Here is a 20,940-nt window from a genome sequence, read left to right on the forward strand (position 1 = left end):
TATTATCAAATATTAAACGTGGTTCCATTGGGTACTTTTATGGTCTTTGCGAGATATATATGCATTATACGTTGCTATTAGCAACGCGTAGCGATGAACGATGGAGAGCAGTACCTTCGTTATCTCGTCTCGGTTGTGTACATATCAGTAATGCACAGTACTCGTACTAAATATCTTACAAATTCCATACAGATTTTCAGATTAGTTTCGAATAATACCAACACGACCATGATAGTCACAGTACAGTATTAAATAGTGCCACTATGCATAATACACTCCTAAAATGTTTCTACAAATATATTTATCCGAATATTTTTGTCAACTACTATATCCTAACCACGATTTATTAAACAATATATAGATTTAAAAAAGAATATATAACGACATTACTTGTTTAGGCTAGATTGGTTTAACTTGTATAGTTTTAATAACTGTGTAAGGTCAAACAAGAACTTATCGTTAGTTTGGCGAGATTTGATTACACGAAGCAACATAATTGCTTTGAAACTCAGGACAGAAAACAATGTCAACCGGTAGACGCGTTTGTCTGGTGAACGTGTAACGCGTGAATAATAGATAGCGACAATCACGCGAACGCTAGTTACAGCTGACTTGGCTTACATTGTAGCATTCAAACTAGAGTATACGAGCCGTAAGCGCTATTGAAAGTTCAAAGGCCGACTAGTGAGCTTCATCCTATCTCATTTTTTAATCAGGCGATGGATCGACGAATCGTATTGATTTCGAGAATTATTATAGTTCTGTGGCAATTTTAAAACGTGGTTTGTCTAATCTTGTCTCGTTAGCTACAGACTCTTTGGCGAGCAGCCTGAAATTTGATCCAGTTTCGAGAAAATGAAAAATTCGTTTCTTCTCTTTGCTTCCCTGTTCCCTCTTTCCTCCTTTTTCCCTTTTTACATCGCGTTAAGACCCGTTAAATAATATTGACTGCCGTGGACGCTGGCTGAGAAGTGCACTTTATAACTAGCTTTAAAATCACTGACGTCGATGAGGACAAAGGTAAGTTAGAGGGTCATTTATCTGAGCTGGTGTTATTCGACCTGAACTCTGCAGCTTTTCAGAGCATCTTTCGTTTTTCTTTTAAGAGCAGAGATGTTAACTGGTCTTTTGTTACGTGTAAGAAGTATGTATTAAAGCTTATTTAGCACCAATTGGTTGCTCAAAGTCGAGATATACATACCTATATTATATTAATACGTTACAGAAGATTACGCGTTAGTTAGCTTATGAGAATTTATAGTGTGTCACAGATCACAAAAGCAGAATGACTACTTTTTCATAAACGATATATGTATATGAATTGAAAGTTTAACTATTACGCCACATACTTCTCTCGATAAACGTCGTCGAGTGCATATTGTTAAAGAATATTAGCCATTTGAATTAAATAGTTTCGAAGATACTAATGCTTCTGTGAAGTTTTTGCAGGCTGTTAATTTTTTATTGAGATACTACAAAGTTTGAATAACTTCGATTAGAAATAAAAATCACATTACATTAACGCGTAGAATGTAACGTAACGTAGATAATGTAAATATAAATTATATTACAAGGAAATAATACGGGTAAGTAATGTGAAACATTCTGGTTAAAATTGCATCCTTTGAAGGCTAGGACACACAGTACTTACGAAGTAGATTAAGTACCAAATGGGGTACTTAAGAAAATTCATGTTGTCATTGTTTAATAAACATCTTCAGCTAATAGCTTTCTGCAAAAGCTGGTTTAAGTTATGCTAGCTTATTCCTTATTAATTGCAATTATATTGTTCGTATCTCCTAGAGGATTAACAATCCATTTTTATAATGGATAATAAAAGTAAATTCCTATTAGGTTGTCCCAAGTTTCTTTCGTTTTATAAAGAAATGACAGATGCACAACATATTTTGTTTTATGTTATTCTATATTATTTTACATTAAATTGGAAAAAGGTGGATCACACGTAATTCAATAAAATAATATAAAACGAAAAATGTTGTACATCTATTACTTTCTTATAAAACGAAAGAAACTTTTGGAACAACCTAATATTTCTCTACTACGACGCTTTTACAGTGCTAAAATATTTGATAAAAATGTTAAGAAATTCTAATATTGATTTAAGCGTATCGATTTATCTGCTCTTCATATTTAATCAAACAGAAATTGTTAATTATGATTTCCACTTAAAAGCGGATTGCATATTATGAGGATAAATTATCAAATTCATCTCTAATATAGACATTAGAGAATCATTCATAGCCGCAATCCTGTTTACCGCTAACATTCCTGGTACTCAATAATTCATTAGGTGACTGCTTTAGCCACACAGAATACACCTACAAATAATTAATCGCGATTAATATTCCATCGACTTTTGAAAATCCCTCATGTGATCTATTTCATGCGATGAGAATACGTATAAATTGAGATTGCGATCGACCATCCTCAGTCGGATAAATCGAGTGATTCAAATTATAACACAAAAAAAAGTTAAAACTAGTTACATTATCTTATTCAATTTTTATGTATTATTTGGCGGAAGAAACTTTGGTAATTGGTAAGTAAAGTTCACCTCCTTAATGTTAATGATTTTAATATGTTATTAAGCTCAAAGTTCTAAGGAATTTTCTATATATATATATATACATATACATAACTGTATGCGTATATGTATAATATACGTATAACAACCAAAGTTCAGCTCTCAAGTGTACGCAAAACTTTTATGTTCATTTTACGCTATACCAGTATGTTTCATGAATTTGTTTGCTAACAGTATCGAAACAAATAACAAGCAGAGGACGAGCTATTCATGAATTGTTTTGCCAGCGTGTACGCTCCCAATATTTTCTATTTGAGAAAACATACTTGTTGCTATTGCAACTACAAATATTTTTACAGTCGACGCTTTTGCCGTGAATCATTGGCTAACATGTAAAATCGAGAAAAAACATGGTTTATTGTGATGGAAATGTGGAAAACCGCAAAACCGATATAGAAGGGAAAATAAAGGAAAGGAAGATAGATAAGTAGAAGCTTGGGGTCAAGTTTAATTCACTGAAACCGAGCTGCTTGTATTATCACAAAACAAAATTGCCAGTACGTCAATTCCGTACTCTCGTCCTCGCGAAAATGGTTTCGCTTGTTAAGGAAAAACGAAGAGACAGGGAAGAGAGGAAAAAGCAGACGGAGAGCGCTTTTAAAAAGCTGGCGAACCGTGTGTTACTACAACGAGACACGCGATGCTATTTGTCGCTTTAAATTGTGCCGCAACTCGTTTTTGAGATCTTTGCCAGGGGCGCGTTAAAACATGCTGAAAATATATTTCTGGCTTTTCTGGGGTTTAACTGAAATATGACAAATAACGTTGTAAAACATATGTACTTATGACTTACAGAGTAATTGAGTGTACAAAATATATAGTATACAAAATAGCCAGCGATTTAGGGCTTTAAAAGATCAAAAGGAAAGAAAAGAAAAGAAAAGAAGAAAGATAATATGTTGTGGCAGTCTAAGTCGATCTAAGAAAATAGATAAAGGGGCAAAGCTAGTTAATCTGGAAAGAATCCAAGCGTCAATTTCAAGCATTTACAGAGAATCAAGCGGGCTGGTTAAAGTCGTGAGTTGAGCAATTATCCCGCGTTAGGTTCAATCAGGTTAGTCCCACGCGAAATTGATCCAACCATGCGAAAACGAGTGTATTCTGATTTCTGTCGCAGATACTTCTGGCTAGTGCAGTACCTACACGGTGGTTGTTGAAATAGCCGCTTCTCATCTATTTTCCGCAGCGCGGACATCATCCTTTGATCCCTTACGACTAACGAAGTTTTCGAAGATGTACGGCAGTTTGAGATTCTACTTGAAAATGATCATGATTGCGGTCTGTGTGCCGTCTGCTCTTCTTTTTGTCCTTCCGTTAAAGACTGGTAAGTTGATACTGATTAATTATGCGATCGAAACCCTATATAATGGCTACAAAAATGCCGCTAATATAATATTCCTTCTTTCTTGTATCTGTCTGCCTCTCAGGTCGTTTTACTAATTACAATAAGTAATTTCGACTTCTTTGCGCTCCCTTTTAACGCATTCGAGACCGAAAGAAATTCATATCAGTCAGTAGGCAAGGGTATAATATACATATTTTATATATAACTTATGTAGTAATGTATATATCATGTTAATTTCATATTTTTTTCAATATAGAATTATTATATATATATATATATTACATTACTACATAAGTTATATATAAAATATGTATATTATACCCTTGCCTACTGACTGATATGAATTTCTTTCGGTCTCGAATGCGTTAAAAGAGAGCGCAAAGAAGTCGAAATTACTTATTGTAATTAGTAAAACGACCTGAGAGGCAGACAGATACAAGAAAGAAGGAATATTATATTAGCGGCATTTTTGTAGCCATTATATATGGTTTCGATCGCATAATTAATCAGTATCAACTTACCAGTCTTTAACGGAAGGACAAAAAGAAGAGCAGACGACACACAGACCGCAATCATGATCATTTTCAAGTAGAATCTCAAACTGCCATACATCTTCGAAAACTTCGTTAGTCGTAAGGGATCAAAGGATGATGTCCTCGCTAGGGAAAATAGATGAGCAGAGGCTTTTTCAACAACCACCGTGTAGGTACTGCACTAGCCAGAAGTATCTGCGACAGAAATCAGAATACACTCGTTTTCGCATGGTTGGATCAATTTCGCGTGGGACTAACCTGATTGAACCTAACGCGGGATAATTGCTCAACTCACGACTTTAACCAGCCCGCTTGATTCTCTGTAAATGCTTGAAATTGACGCTTGGATTCTTTCCAGATTAACTAGCTTTGCCCCTCCCTCCCTTTATCTATTTTCTTAAATCGACTTAGACTGCTACAAAATATTATCTTTCTTCTTTTCTTCTCTTTTCTTTTCTTTTCTTTTCTTTCCTTTTGATCTTTTAAAGCCCTAAATCGCTGGCTATTTTGTATACTATATATTTTGTACACTCAATTACTCTGTAAGTCATAAGTACATATGTTTTACAACGTTATTTGTCATATTTCAGTTAAACCCCAGAAAAGCCAGAAATATATTTTCTGCATGTTTTAACGCGCCCCTGGCAAAGATCTCAAAAACGAGTTGCGGCACAATTTAAAGCGACAAATAGCATCGCGTGTCTCGTTGTGGTAACACACGGTTCGCCAGTTTTTTTTTTTTTTTTTTTTTTTTTTTTTTGATATCGGTGACTGCCATATTCTCTTGAGTTTCCAAATCGTAAAGAATCTTTCCCCAGGGATTGGTCAACTGTGTATGTCCCCATGCGACGTAACTTGCTTAAGGAACACGAGCCGGTGATATGCAGGCAACGTATAATTGATTATCATTCGCTCTGAAACGCTGAAGTAATGACCAGTGCAGTGGTCCAGTGGTCATATTGAATGCCGCTGGATATATCAGCATTTGGCAACCTAACCCAGAGAAGCAGGAAATATGAAGCCACCGAATACTAATTAACTTCGTAGTTGCACGGTTCACATTCCATCATTTCTGAATATGCGAGGACAGTCCTCTTATTGTGCTTTTAATTCTTTTATTTGTTTCATTTTCAGCAAATATACTGGTTTTTTAAATTAAGCTTCTTTTTATACGGAGTTACAGATTATATTAATTTTATATAGAATATATTTAAGAAAGATATTTAATTTTTTGCTAGTTAAGTATTGATCGATTAAGTTACTGTACCTTTGTTCCGATAAATGCGTGCCATTTCCTCGAATCTAATATCATAGCAAATGCCAATACCTATTTTGCAGCCCTTCACATCGAACGTCGTTAGGGAGTTACCAGGACTGAGTGAATCACTCTCTCGAAAAGTAATCTTATTAGGAATGTCGATGTCGAATAGATGTACCTAATAACATAAAAATGTAGTCGCTAATTCTATTGCTGCAACTTTTGTAATTTAATATCAAAGTTACCAACTCCTAAACTTTAATTATTTTTTATTTAATAACTGACAGCGTTTTTATCACTTTCTTTTATTAAAAAATCTTATCATTTAATAATGTTTAAAAAGGAGAAAAGATAAGTATAATAATATTTTAAGTATGTGAAAAATTTATATTACACATTACAACAAAAATGGGCGTTTCCCGTATCATAACGTATTTTATAAACCGTAAATTATAGAATTGGTTATAGTATACGTATGTACATATGTATATTCCTAAATTATTCCTAGATAGAGTCACTTTCTTCGCCCCAATATTTTCAAATTCAAAGCCATAAAGGAATATATTACTTACCTTTCGGTGTTTTGCTATCAAAGTTCCATCGGGACCCCAAATAGTACAGGTATTGTACAATTTATCGCCCTCTATTTCAGGCATCGTACCACCAACTACATAGATGTTGTTTTCTTTAGCTGCGTTCGATGAAGCAACGCTCGTTTCACCATCAGGAATACTCTCGGCGTATTTTCGAAAGTACTCTGCATTGCAATATTTCAATTAATGAAAAATAACTGTCTTTTGTTCCAACCATAAATTAAATTGAAATGTTTGTCAGTTTTTTATTTTTTAAATTATTAAAATAACTAAGTTTTATATTTCGACTTAATTAAATATGCAATTACTTAGCTAATAGTATATATAATAAATTGTTTCTACAGGTTCAAAATGAAAAATGAATATTTAGAAATATTTAATTACGACAATGCTATTTGTGTTAGCATCAGTGGCTTGTTACTCAACGACTTTGCTAGTACTTTTTCAAACATAAAGTTAGTTTTCAATTAACACTTATACTAGAGGCGGAATTATAAATGCAAAATAATTGATAATACTAATTTATAAGTACCTAATTATTAGTATCTTAAAAAATATATTTATACAAAAATCACGATAATCATGAAAATGGGGAAATCCTATATTCTCGAATCAATTCACAATTTATTTTGCATATTAATTAGATTCCGCGCTCATCAGTACGTACTCACTGGCGACATCGAGAAAATTCCTGTATCGGCAATTCCTCGTACGACCAGAGGATCGGAAATATCAAAGGATATTATGGCGCAGCGCGAGTGGAGAAACAGAAACATATGAGCTTAACACCGTAATACTCTTATCATAGAAATAGAAGCAGTCCTCAATTCCCGCCCTCTAACTTCTATCTCCACCGATCCAAATGATCTCCTAGCCCTCACTCCCGGACATTTCCTCATTGGCGATTCATTAATGTGCTTACGTGATCGAGATTTCAGGGACATTCCATCGAACCGACTCTCCAAATGGCAGCATATCCAACAGCTTAAACAACATTTTTGGAACCGCTGGCATAAGGAGTATTTGAACGAGCTAACCAACCGCAATAAATGGAGCAAGGGTGGACACAGCATCCAAAAGGGCACAATCGTCATCCTCAGAGAGGACAACGTTCCCTCCATGCATTGGCCTCTGGGCCGAGTTATCAAGATTCATCCAGGCGCCGATGGTGTCATCCGGACAGCTACAGTTCAGACGGCAAAGAGCATTTTGGATCGGGGCGTCAAAAGGCTTGTCCCACTGCCAATTCAACCCGATCTCGAGAAACCCGAACAACTAGCCACCGAGACGAAATAAGATGGGAACTTCAACCACACCTCCCTAGTTTGATCGGTACCCTCTCAACGGGGGGAGAATGTTACGCCATGCGGCTTACCATAGGTCATATTCTTAACTATCGATCGCGGCACTATAATGTCGCAGACGGATCGTCGTGTCTGCCCGGCAAACAAACATTGTAGTGGCAAGCGCATGGTTCATTAAGCAGGGCGACTTCCAGAAACGTCGACTCGTGGCCCGTATTTTACCTCGCGTAAAAGAATGTGGCGTGATCCGAACGTAGTGGGGGTCGCCTTCCAGAAAAAACGAAAAAAATCGAAAGGCGTTCAGAACTTTTCGAGATGTCGAACCGTCAACACATGTGGTATGTCGCGCATTACTTATCAACCAAAACGCAGTTACATTTTTTTTGTTCCATTTATATCTTTCTAGTTAATAAGTTGTTGAAATAAACATTAATTTATTTGTGTTAATTCTGTGGAATTTCGTTGAACTACCCTTATTATCATAATCGAAATAAGGGGATCGATCAGTTCGTGGCGTCGATTATTTAATCGTAACGGGAACTTACAACTCTCGTTGACGTGCTATCTCGCGATCGCGTCTCTCCGCGAACGGTCGAAACAAAATGATTCACACTAAAAACTGTCCTGAATTCCTAAGAATTTATTTACCGCAAAACTGACAAAGTGTTTATTTAAAACATGAGGTTGAAGGTAGTCCTTTTCTTTCATTTCATTCATTTTCATTTTCTTTCTTAAGTATGGCTAACACAATATCTAATCAATTAAAATTTTATATTTTCACGTGAAAAGTTTCTTTAGATAATTATTATCAACATGATGACTAACTCTTACGGATTAATACGTGTCTGTAGGGCAATCCGGTGGACTTGATCGGCCTTTTACTTCGAAAGTTGAGTAATCGGTGTCGCTTTCTTACGCATCTTTGAACTGTATAAATGTTTTAAAATTGTTTGATCCAGAATGTACCACACCGGACAATCAAGAAGGCAGGTGCCTTGACTACAGAAAATGTAAACCTCTGCAAGAAATATGGCAGATACAGTACCGTACAGCCACCGATTTTTATAGACGATCAGTGTGCAGATACCAGGGCAATGTTACGATCGTTTGCTGTCCGAACGATCCAAACAAAGAGAAGAGAGAAATTTTAATAAAAACTGTGTATAAGTATAAGGCTTTGCGACCACCATACTGTGGTTTTAGCAACGTCTCTCATACCAGGGTGGTCGATGGTAAACCAGCTGAACTTGGTACGTTTTATGTCTTTCTTTCCGATTAATAATAAGCCATTTACTGCAAAGAATGAACTTTAAAGGCATTAAACAGCACATCAATGTACATTTCAATTAGACTAAATAATAATGCTATGATTTTATCGGTAGTAACTTTACTTATTAACTTGAATTATTTCTTTCTTTTACTTCATGTTAGGAAGAGTATCTTTTTGCTTGAAATAAAAAATTGATATAGGAGTAATAATATGGATAGAGATCAAAAACTGTTAGGGCAGAAATTACACGTTTGAACTTTATAGTTCAGTATAGTTCAAATAGAAATTATATAGAATTATTTAATAATTTGTATTCCACTGGAATAAAAATTTAATTTCTGTCTTTATCAAATCTCTATTTCAGAGTATTTGTACGTATGTACTTATCGTCTGCTGTATGATCGAATATCGAATAGGTAATAATCGTTGTTACCCGTTATGTGAGAAAAAATTATGTATATTCACAACTATGACTATTGCATTTTAGGCGCTTGGCCATGGATCGCTGCATTAGGTTTTCGTAATCCCCGAAACCCAGACAAACCACTATGGAAGTGCGGAGGTTCCCTGATATCGGCTAGGCATGTTTTGACCGCAGCACATTGTGCACATATGGATGGAATAGAAAACATACACAATCATAATATTGCCATTCTTAGATTGGTGGAGGAGGTGCCATTTTCGAGTAAGTCCTCAAATATATATATATATATATATGCTATTGAGTATTACTGAAGTATCATATCCTGAAATTTCTTACTGTACACATATATTGTGTCATAAAGCGTGTATAATTCTTTCTCATACTTTTGGTCATTGGTTTCCTGCATTTTCATTTATTTTTTTATTTTTCAGGGTACGTATATCCCATTTGTACGAAAGAGCCCCTACGAAAGAGCAACTTCGTCGGCTATAACCCCCTTGTTGCTGGATCGGGAGCATTAAGATATAATAAGTGATATCAATTTTATAATAAAATTAAATAGTTCCAGTCTTAAATATCTTTCTTATTTTCTTCGTAGGACGACCACGACGTAATGCATTAATGGAAGTACAAATGCCAGTGATTAAGAACGCCGAATGCAAAATAGCTTATTCCAAATTTCCTAATGCACCTGATATCACTGATGGTATAATATGCGCCGAACATGCTCAGGGTGGAGAGGATTCTTGTACGGTAATTAAGTTACAGAGTTACTACAAACTATACGGTATCTGAAGACACGTCGATTCGAATTAACATCAAATCGACGTCTTAAACATTAAAAATAATAGATAAACACAATTTAATAGTTTTGCCCACTTCTCACACCTCGTTATGGTATTTAATCTAATTTCCTTCTAATCTTAGTTTTGCTCAAAATACATATAACATGTACGTTATAAATTGGAGTATTTCAATACACAAATCAATAGAAGATTATTACTGTATATAAGTATAATTTCAATACAATTCGATCGATATATTTCAGTATCTTTGATTAAAAATTTAACGATCCTTTCAGGCTGACCGCGGCGGACCACTGCTGATACAACATGAATTAACCTCGTATTTAATAAGTATTGTGTCTTATGCTTATAAGTGCGGCACAGCTGGGTATCCCAGCGTTTACACTAGGGTCACATCGTACCTTGACTTCATTCTCCAAGCGATGCAATAATATGATATTACTGTTCCATAAATATCATTGTGTAAAAAACGTAAAGTTGGATTTTCTTATTGTGGAGATAAGAAACAGCTCAAATTTACATTGTTTTGTACGTTACAAATTATAGGCTTAAAATGTACGAAATGTAACTTTGAAACGACACTAATTTTTTACGCACGATAAACCTCCACGACTTAGGTATGTAAAGATGATAAACGTGTATTAATTCTATTAATTTGGTAATAATAAACCAACTTTCTGAGAAGTTCTGTAAATTTCGTTTCTGTTGTATCAAGAGAATAATGGAATATTCCACTTAGATCGTATACTTCTTGTACGTACGTACAAAATTTTCCGGCTAATCTAAAACACTTCATAAGATAGAGAGCTTCTGGAAATTCGGACACAGAGAGTGCATAAAATACAAGATAAGTCTCGTGTCTTTCAAAATTATTTTTTATTCGCTAAAAACGTCCTGTGTACTCATGCAATCACATGCAACCTCGAAACTTCACTTATTTTTTATCACTTTCCAATTCAATACACAGTTTCAGCATTTTTGACTATATGTAAGAGAAATTTCCATTCAGCCAAAGGTGTACTTACAGATTATAGATTCCTATACGACTCTCAGTAAAAATTTATCCGCACTCCAGATAGTTAAAACTTCTGTCGACCGTATTGATCCATCTGCACTCTTCGTATGACGTCAATATCTGTTCAGTGCTGCTGCGCAGGTTTCTTTGTGTTACGTCAATTCGTTTGTGACCGTTGCGCGAGTAATGGCGCTTTGCAATGGTGATTTGCAGGAAAACAGTGCAGGATGCTGTGATTCGTTTCTTGTGGTCGGAGGTTATGTTTGATGCCTATATTTATCAAAGATTTAATGCACATTATGGAGAAAGTGTTTTGTCACGAAGTGTGTTTGAATGGGCACAAAAGTTCAAAGAAGATCGCACGAGTGTTATGAAAAAACAGCTGGACGCCCGTCCACATCCACGATGACAACATTGAACGTGCTCATGAACTTATGCTCTATGGAATAGACGAGTGACACTGGATAATGTGGCAAATCATTTGCAAATCAGCCACGGCTCTGCTTATGCAATAGTGCACGACAGATTTGGATTTTAAAAAGTTTGTGCGAGATGGATGCCGAAAAAGCTGATGAAAAGGTGAAGACGACGATGCATTCGTGGTTCGCAGCTCAGCCCAAAACATTTTTTAATGAGAAAATACAAAGGTCCTTCGGCAAATGGACAAAGTGTATACAGAAATCGAGTGATTATGTCAAAAAATGATGTATGTCTTTTTTGACAATTGCTTAAAATAAATTCTACACCGACAGAGCGGGTAACTTTTTACTCACCCTCGTAAGACACTTAAATTTCCAATCTATTATGATGAATAAAAGAGCTTATACTATTAAATCTAATTGTATTTTGTTGCATGAGAGTACACGTGTATGTGATGTACATTACCTTTATATCCCCTTGAACGCTTCAATATTGCGCATATATACTATATTTTGTACAGCTTCTATAAAATTTCGTATGTTTGTTTAGGCTGTTAATCTAGAGGCTGGAGTACAAAGAAGTGGCACAATGATGTGGGCTGATGACATTTATAATTATCAAGGAATCACCCCTACATTCGCTCAGGTATATATCGTTGACTATAACGTATTTAACATATATGATTGTTAGAATATTAATAATTAATTTTTAATTCTATCAGAATTTTAATGAAACTGTCCCTTGGGAAGGAAGAACTGATACCTTGATATCACGGTTTGTACATCCTATATATACGACAAATTTTAGAACATTATATAACGAAGAACCAGATCGTCGTGGCCATGTGATGTGAATAAAAGGACTTGAATTTGATGATATTTTTATAATGTTAGATAACATAACTAAGTATCTTCACAGTAAGATAGGATGACATGGTTTACATGATCTTAATGTTGTTCACTCGAGTGATGATATTATAAGGAAAAGCGTAATATCACAGGTAGGATGATTCATAATTTAGAACTACTAACTCATGTATGTATTAAAAATTAAAGAAATATATTAAATTTTATAGGATATTTATGTTTAGTAACCAGTAATTCAGAGATTGGTATTCATGGTTACTATAACGAGGCTGTAGAAACGCACCCTTTCTTCTTTGCAAATGGTCCTGTATTTATGTCTAAGCCGAAACTGGAACCTCTGAATAATTTAGATTTATTCTTGTTATTTTCTAAAATACTTATCTACAGTATACCATAAGGAATGATACCGTATCGCACCTAATCAAGTGCCTTAAGAAACATCAACAGGATATCACAGTAAGTAATCCCTTATCGACAGATATGTAAGTAAAAGTTATCTGTCATTGTTATACACAATTATGTGTTAGTGTTATACACAGTTATTTATCATTTTCTATTAATTCAGTTGTAGCCACTACAATATCTATGACACTGGTAGTAATTATAAGAACAATAATGATGTTCTATAAGAGGAAATGATGATTAGGAACAAAAACTTACAGGTAAGTCAAAGTATATGTTATTTGCCATTTGAAAAGAAAGTTACTAACTTGGAATTTTTTGATAAATAATAATTGTGCAAAATATATTGGATTTCAAATTTGTCAAAAATTGATATTTAAGAAGCATTGTAATAATATAACATTAATATTTTGATTTTTCAGAAGATATCATGCGGTGGATGGATAATATGCAAAAAATATTAAGCAGTATATGAATTTTCCTATTGCGTAGAGATAACAAAATGAATTTTAAAAAATGTCGACACGGTAATAAGAAATATCATCATGACAAAGAATATATAAAGACAGTTTCATTTTTTATAAATAAAAATTTGTTGTTCCAGATTTTGAAATATAGTGAAACGTTTAATTAGTATCTTAATATCTTTAAATAATTATTATTTTAGAATCAATTGTAATTGTATCATACGTACTTTTGAATTCGTGCAAGAACATATGTTATTTTGAAGTAGTTATTATTAGGAAATTGTTAGACGCGAACAGTATGCGAAAAGTTAGTATGTAGTGTAATAATTATCAATCAAAACATAAGAATTAAATTCTTTAGGAAAAAATTTCCGGAATTTCTTATTTACATGATTATAAAGAAATCCATAATAAAAAGGAGCTGCTTTCTAATACTTCTCTTCCTTGTAATGCCTACGTTAACAATAACGAGGTTCGACTTTTTGTTTTTAGAGGGATACTGGAAAATTTGAAAGTACAGTACCATTGGGAAGAAAATCACGATATTGAAAACGATATTTGCAAGTAAATTTCCAAAAAATCTGTTTTCAAATTTTCGCTTTCTATTTCACATTAAAAGAAAGGGAGGGCTGCCTTCTTTTTCTGCAAGACAAAACAAACATTCTGAATCTCGTATCAATGAATGATGTCAATAAGTTATTTTTCTTTTCAGATTGAACAATATTCCAGATTTATTCATAATTTCATACTACGCGAAGAATAGACTTTCATAGGTATATAAAGGAAATATTAAGTATAGGAAAACTCTTTTTCGTTGTAGGTGACATATGTTTCACGGTTGAACGTATTTTTGAACACATATAAATGAAAAAGTACTCTTATGGAGAAAAAGAATTGATACCTTCGATTGACATTAGATAATGTATATAAACTTATGAACAATCACTATCAGTTTGTATTTTAGGTACACACGCAGATTTGTTGGAGTTCTTATAAAATGTACTTCCTGTACGAACGTTTTATTCTTCCAAATTTTACGATACTATGTCTCATATAATAACTATATGGATTAAACGTAATATAAATGATCCGAAAATAGACTCGAACGACATTAATTGTCTTTCTATTTATACCAATATCGAAAATACAAGTAAAGCTGGAGCAATAGTATGCAAGAATGTACTATTTATTATTTTAAACCAAATCATAGCATATTCAGAATGCACAGTATTATCATGAAACGACGAGTTTTATGTTAATTCCGACCGATTACAATACCTTTCTTTCGTTTACAAGGAACGACGAGACTGGCAGTTGCGTGATTTCCAATGCAAAAGCCGCGATATCTGCACGATAACCTAACCTCAACCGATTTTGTTGTACTATTCTTATGTGGACTTCGTTTGTACCACTTTCGTAACAAAAATAGAATACGTAGAACACAGCATTCCGTTATGCGATATTGTCGATTCCTAACATCCGAAAAATCAGAGATAATTTTTTCCCTACAGTTGTACATTTGTGTGAAAAATTACGAACGTAAAGTTGTTTGGTGCATGCACAGTCCTCCCCTCCGCTGCATTTGCGTGGACATGCTAGAAAGATTCACTTTTCCACGGTGAAACTGTATGTATTATAATTTCATTTTTACAAAGGTCGAACATCCTACTATGCATAAATTTAATATTAATACAAGCAGGTTTCCTGTTAAGTATTACATCTGACGTATAAGCACACGTGTGTACGAGCCTTGGTTTTAAATGTCTTATAGTAGACACCGAAAAGATTATTCAGTTGGATATCTGACTCAACATCAATATTTTACTAGGAGATAACATGTTAAGAACACGTTGGTGGATGGCATGGGAGATGATGAATGAAGACATACTTCTGTGAGATACATAAAATAGTAGTCAGAACGTATTTTGGCGCTTGGGGATAGCAACAGCTTTTTTTTGTTTTTATTTATTTGTTGAAATTACAATCAATTCTCGCGTTGAGAATTTTCAGTAATTTTTCTGGCGTGGCGCAGTGACATGGCTGTTTATTTACAATAAGTTAATACTTATTATAGATAGGTATAATTTATAAGTATTATAAGTAAGTGCATATGCTTAATTTGGATAATTAAATGAATCTAACGTTTAGGTCTAGCGAGTAGTGCCTCTTCAGCCTGCGAATCTGGTCCGTCGTATCGAGTAGTCCAGTGATTAGGGGGTTTCGGTGTTTCTTGACTCTTTTGCTATATCTGTCGCTATATTTTGCTATTTCCTCTTTGACTGTAGGTATCTTGAGGTCGCGATGGATGGTTTCGTTGGTAACATACCAAGGTGCGTCTATTAAGGCTCTTAGCGCTTTCGATTGGAATCGTTGTAGTATTTCGATGTTGGAGTTACTTGGACAGCAACAGCTGGTGATACTGTCATACACCTCCATTTATAAACTTTCGAAAATCGATGTGACCTTCAAACTTTAGTGTATTCTGTTTCACAGCACAAAATGTTTCCGAAACGTAAGTTTATTGTTACAATAAACTTGACTAGTGGCTCTGAAATACTATCCTTGAAAAAACAATGGGGAAATTGGAGCAAAAAAAAAGAAGGAAATAAACAAAGACCTTGTTGGTTCGTAAAAATAAAATATGCTACAGGAAAAACTTTTTCCAACGGATTGAGATGCGACAAGCTTTAAAAGCTATGACGCGAATCGAGCGTTTGTCTACAAGAGCGCATTTTTGGTGGATATATATGTCGGAATGACATTGGGGTTAGGGTTGTCGGTGTTTGAGGAGTCTTCATTGAAGGTAGCCATCGTTGCGGTGTAACGAAGATACGATTTATTGACACAGGTATGAATAACACAGGTTTTGACAATCTACCACGGCGGTGAGACGTCCGCGACACTAGTGACAGTGGTCTCCGGTTCAATAACGAATCCGCGGCCAACGGGATGACAGATGGGCGTTCTCGCTGAATCTAAGTCTGACTCGTAAAAATAATTGCTGAGCGTAAAGACGTTACTCTTTGGTCGACGGGAGCGCGTAAAAGAATGCCCGTCCCGTCCCGATGATGTCACAGAGGAAAACTATAATGGGGTGTGTCTAAGGACACGAGATCATCGGATTCGTCGAGGAAAGCCTTCGTTTAGGAAGTAAGGGAAATTGACGTTGCTGCTAATTGGTCAATCTCCATATCGGTGGTTAGAAAAAGATGCTAGCCGCCCTCGAGGGAAAGTTGCTAGTGGGAGACGCCGCTCGTTGAAAAATATGTCTCCCCTATCTTCCCGTAGTTGGGACAAAGACTGTTTGTCTGTTTGAAGGACTTTAGTTAACTAAACCTTAAGATTTATAACGGGCCCTCGGGCTAGCCGAACATGTACTGCGGAGACGCATCGACATCTGGCAATCATCTTACTCGAAGAATAGGGTCTGCGTGTGGCGAGCCACGGGACAGAAACCGTTGGAATGTTTACTGTCGCGTGTCGCCACGAATATTTCTTTTAAGGAGAGCTATAGAATTACTCCATACCTTTGTTAGGCAAAGCGTTCATCCCTTGACCGCGGCTACGTTGGGCGACAGACTGTCACCTCGAGCCAAAGCTCACCGTCACTAATCTCGAACAATTACAATCGGATTGAATAACTACAATTGTTCAATTACAGCTATAGTAGACTCTAGTTTACAATGTTGCGGGATTATCTAAAATTCCAAAGGCTCCGGTGTTCTTTCATCTCCGACATATAATTATATAATGACTCATTGAAAACCAGCTTTCATTTTTTGTTGATAGTATGGTAAGAAAATGTGAAGTTCGAACGCTTGTAACAATTGCCTGAGTTGCGTCATCCTTGGTTTTAGGAAAAGATAGGGAAGTCACTGAAGGGTGTCGCGGCTTCGATGTCTTTCGTAGCTGCGACGCGGAGGCCTCTCGGTTGTTCTTTGAACAATCGTCAACGTGGACGAACGTCAAAGCGAAACCACGCGAATTTGGCATTTCCGATAATACGGAACACTGTAAACGCGACTGCGTTGAATTCGTTCGATTAATTCCTAGCAGTATCTATAAACAGTGAACTTAAGGCCCCATACACAACTGCATACGCTAGGTTGTAAGAAATAATAGCTATATAAGTATGTAGCGGCGCATGAGTTAGAGAACGATGCAAATCGAGAGCGACTCATATTATTGTTTTGCCTCGTGACACTTACACAGTCTTGACGTACATGTAACGTCAACAAATATCTCCAACAGACTCAGGAAACCTGAACCGCCTTGCACACGACACCGACTCCCAAAACAAAGGAATATGAATTCGGCACATATGCATAAGATAAACGAACATCTAGAAGGGCTGTGTCTTGATCGAGTCTTTCAGTCTTTCGGTAACGGTCAAATCGCACACTTGTAATCCTATTATAAAATAAAGGTACCTCGAACTCTGGTTCAAGAACCCAACATTTTTTTATTATTATTTTCCCATTATTTTTACGTGACATTTTGGCGATCCTGCCAGGATCCATTCGTTTCAGTGTAAACGAAGTTACGATTTCGGTCTACGGACATTATTGAAGATCGAAGGATTCGAACTACTTGTGTTATGAACTTTGCTGTCAATAATTTACCACGGTGGACCAAATCAACGGGGCCACTGTCAGCATAGAACAAATCAACAGAACGAGTTTGACACTCAAACAACACATTTGAACGCGCCACAGAGGAAAACACCGCAAGGGAACCTCATTCTACGAACTTACGTATCAAGGTGAGAAAAGTCAGAATTCTTTTAAACAATATAGAACGCGAAAAGTTAGTTTCTCTAGTAACTCTAGCGAAGAGACACAAAAGCCGAGACAAGTTTACCCTCTACAAGTGGAGTTCAAAATAAAACGGGATCACTCGATTCCTCTACCAGAGCAATTTTAGACTTAATACAGAGACAGAACGAAGAATTTCGACAACAATTTAACGAAATAAAGAATGCTTTAAAATTAGCGAACGAAGAAAATAGAAAACGCGCTAACGAAATGGAAATATTAAGTAGAAACCTCTCTCGTGTTAAACTACCACAAATAAACGTAAAATCAACTGAATTCGGTTCTATGATGACTGACGATGACGATAATATATCAGTATTAAAACACGATACTAATCCACCTCCATCTATGCCACAAAAGCCACCAACATATGTCCAACCATCCAATCCAACAGCTGGAAACTCTGGAAATCTAAAAGCTGTTTAGTATCTCCGATACTAAACGGAGAAAACGATATAAGTGTAGAAGATTTTATTCGTGAAATAAAAGAAATGAGAATGATGTGTAGTGAACAAACGTTATTATTAAAAATGATCAAAATAGAGAAAATTGTAGGAAAAGCCGCAATGACAATCCGCAATATCCATATTAACGAATTCGAAACTCTGTACGAAGGATTAAGACGTAACGTAGCTACTCAAGCATCAGTAGGAGAACACCAAGATCAGTTAAGAGTGATAAAGCAAGGAATAACCGAAAGCGTGCAAAATTATAACATTAGATTTCGACGTGTTTTCAATAAACTTCAATACAGCATTACCAATGAATATAAAGACGAACTAACTCGATGAGCGATGAACGATCGACTATACATGGTTTCTGTGATTGACTATGTAAGAGGCCTTCGTTCAGAAATAGGACACGTGCTATTGGCTAATCCCCCCCCCCAAACATCATCGATGCAGAAAAAAAGGCAATGGACGTGGAAAAATACTTTCGCGAAGACAACGCTCGCAGACGGATGACATGACAAACAACCACTCCACCATCTTATCGTAACCAGACGTCTCGTCCAGTAGGTAACCGCTTCACGATTACAAGTAACATGAATAACAAAACTCCACCCACACAAAACATTCTACCAAGAATGAATAATTTTACAAAGCTTGAAAATCGACCATTAAACGAAAGGCCACAAACGAAATGTTTCAAATGCAATCGATTGGGACACCTTGCTAATCAATGCCAAAATTTTCGAATACCGCCTCAAACAAAAGCCCCTCCAGGAATAAACCACATTCAAGAACAATCAGAATTAACAATGCTACCTCAGGAAGATTATCCACAATACGACTACAATTACCAGGACGACGAGGATTGCGATTTTTCGTTGACTCGGGAGCAGGAATCAACTTGCTTAAACGAGGATGCTACCCAGGAAGAACAATAATACCAGACACATAGAAATTCTCCATGGAACATTCCAAATACGAATCCAATTCCAAAATTAAACTAAATTTATTCAACAAAGAGATAGAATTTTCCTTAGTAGATGATAATTTCCCTATCATAGAAGACGGCATATTAGGCTTACCCGGTTTAAATCAATATCGATTCGAACTCTCCAATAAAACATTAAAATTAGATAATAATACCCTTTTGCTGCAGCAAGAACCAACCCTCGCATCGGGAGAAATCGTTCAAAAAATTGTATACTTCGACGGAAAGCCAACGCCAGTATGCTTTATCAATGGTGGTAAGTTTTCAGTCCAAATTTCTAACATTATTGAAAATATAAACACTGTAGATCAAATCGAAAAATTCAAATCTTTGATTCGACTATCGCACATAGAAAAACCTCTTAGAGAACCTATGTAGTATTTTCGTCTGTACCTACTTAAATTATATTTATCTTATTTTCCTTTAAGCATTCGTGAACGTAGTGGTAATGAACTTCAATGTGTTTAGAATTTTTTGTGAAATTTCCGTACTTTGCTATACTTATCACTCCAGAGTTATCGTCATAAATTTTTACAGGGTTATTGTCTAGATTTACATTGAAGACCTTCATAATTTCTCTAATAGACATTAATTCACTCACCGCTTCCGATAGAGCTACATACTCTGCATACGTCCAGGCTTTTGTCACACACCTTTGTTTTTTAGATTTCCAACCGATTACATTTCCATACAATTTAATTACATATCCAGAAGTAGATTTTCTATCTAAATGATCTCCTGCCCAATCAGCGTCCACATAACAATCTATCGTTTCACACTTTTCATTCCTTTTCTAATGTAACCTTAAATCTTTAATATTAAATATTTCAATATTTCGGTACAAATATTTCAATATTCGCAAAGCATATTTAAAATGTGTCTCGCTACAACAATCTTGAAATCTACTTAAGATAATTCACACTATAACTTATATTGGGTCTGGTATTTGTACTAATATACAGCAATGCGCCAATTAAATTCTTGTATCCAATGTCATTTCTATTTATCTCAGCGTTTTCAATTTTTAAATTTGTTTCCGTTGGTGTACAGTACAATTTGCTGTTTTGTAATTTATATTTGTTCGCTAATGATTCAATGTATTTCGTTTGGCTTAGTTTCATTTCATTTTTTATATAATCATACTCTATATTTATTCCAAAATATTCTTTTACTTCACTTAAATCTTTCATTTTAAATTTATCAGGTAATAGCTTCTTTACATTTTGTATCCTTTTTTTTTGTTTTTACTACAGATTAACAAATCGTCTACATATATTAGCAAATAAACAACATTTTCCCCCTCTCCATGAGTATATAGGCACAACTCTATGTTATTCTTCTTAAAATCCAATGTCGTCACATACCTATCAAAACACTC

General features: G+C 35.3%; 2 long non-coding RNA genes across 2 annotated transcripts; one reads left to right on the forward strand and one right to left on the reverse strand.

The window, feature by feature from the left end:
- Positions 1–3,887: 3,887 nt before the first annotated feature.
- On the reverse strand, positions 3,888–11,263 carry LOC126877420 (uncharacterized). Its single transcript, XR_007694999.1, has 3 exons — positions 11,164–11,263; positions 6,314–6,498; positions 3,888–3,926 (listed from the first exon to the last, which is right to left on the reverse strand). It is a non-coding gene; the product is annotated as an uncharacterized LOC126877420 (long non-coding RNA).
- Positions 11,264–13,004: 1,741 nt separating this feature from the next.
- On the forward strand, positions 13,005–14,479 carry LOC126877421 (uncharacterized). The gene is made up of 2 exons (XR_007695000.1): positions 13,005–13,101; positions 13,264–14,479. It is a non-coding gene; the product is annotated as an uncharacterized LOC126877421 (long non-coding RNA).
- Positions 14,480–20,940: the final 6,461 nt, after the last annotated feature.

This window comes from Bombus huntii, unplaced genomic scaffold (genome assembly GCF_024542735.1).
Source record: "Bombus huntii isolate Logan2020A unplaced genomic scaffold, iyBomHunt1.1 ctg00000162.1, whole genome shotgun sequence".
In the NCBI taxonomy this organism is placed as follows: domain Eukaryota; kingdom Metazoa; phylum Arthropoda; class Insecta; order Hymenoptera; family Apidae; genus Bombus; species Bombus huntii.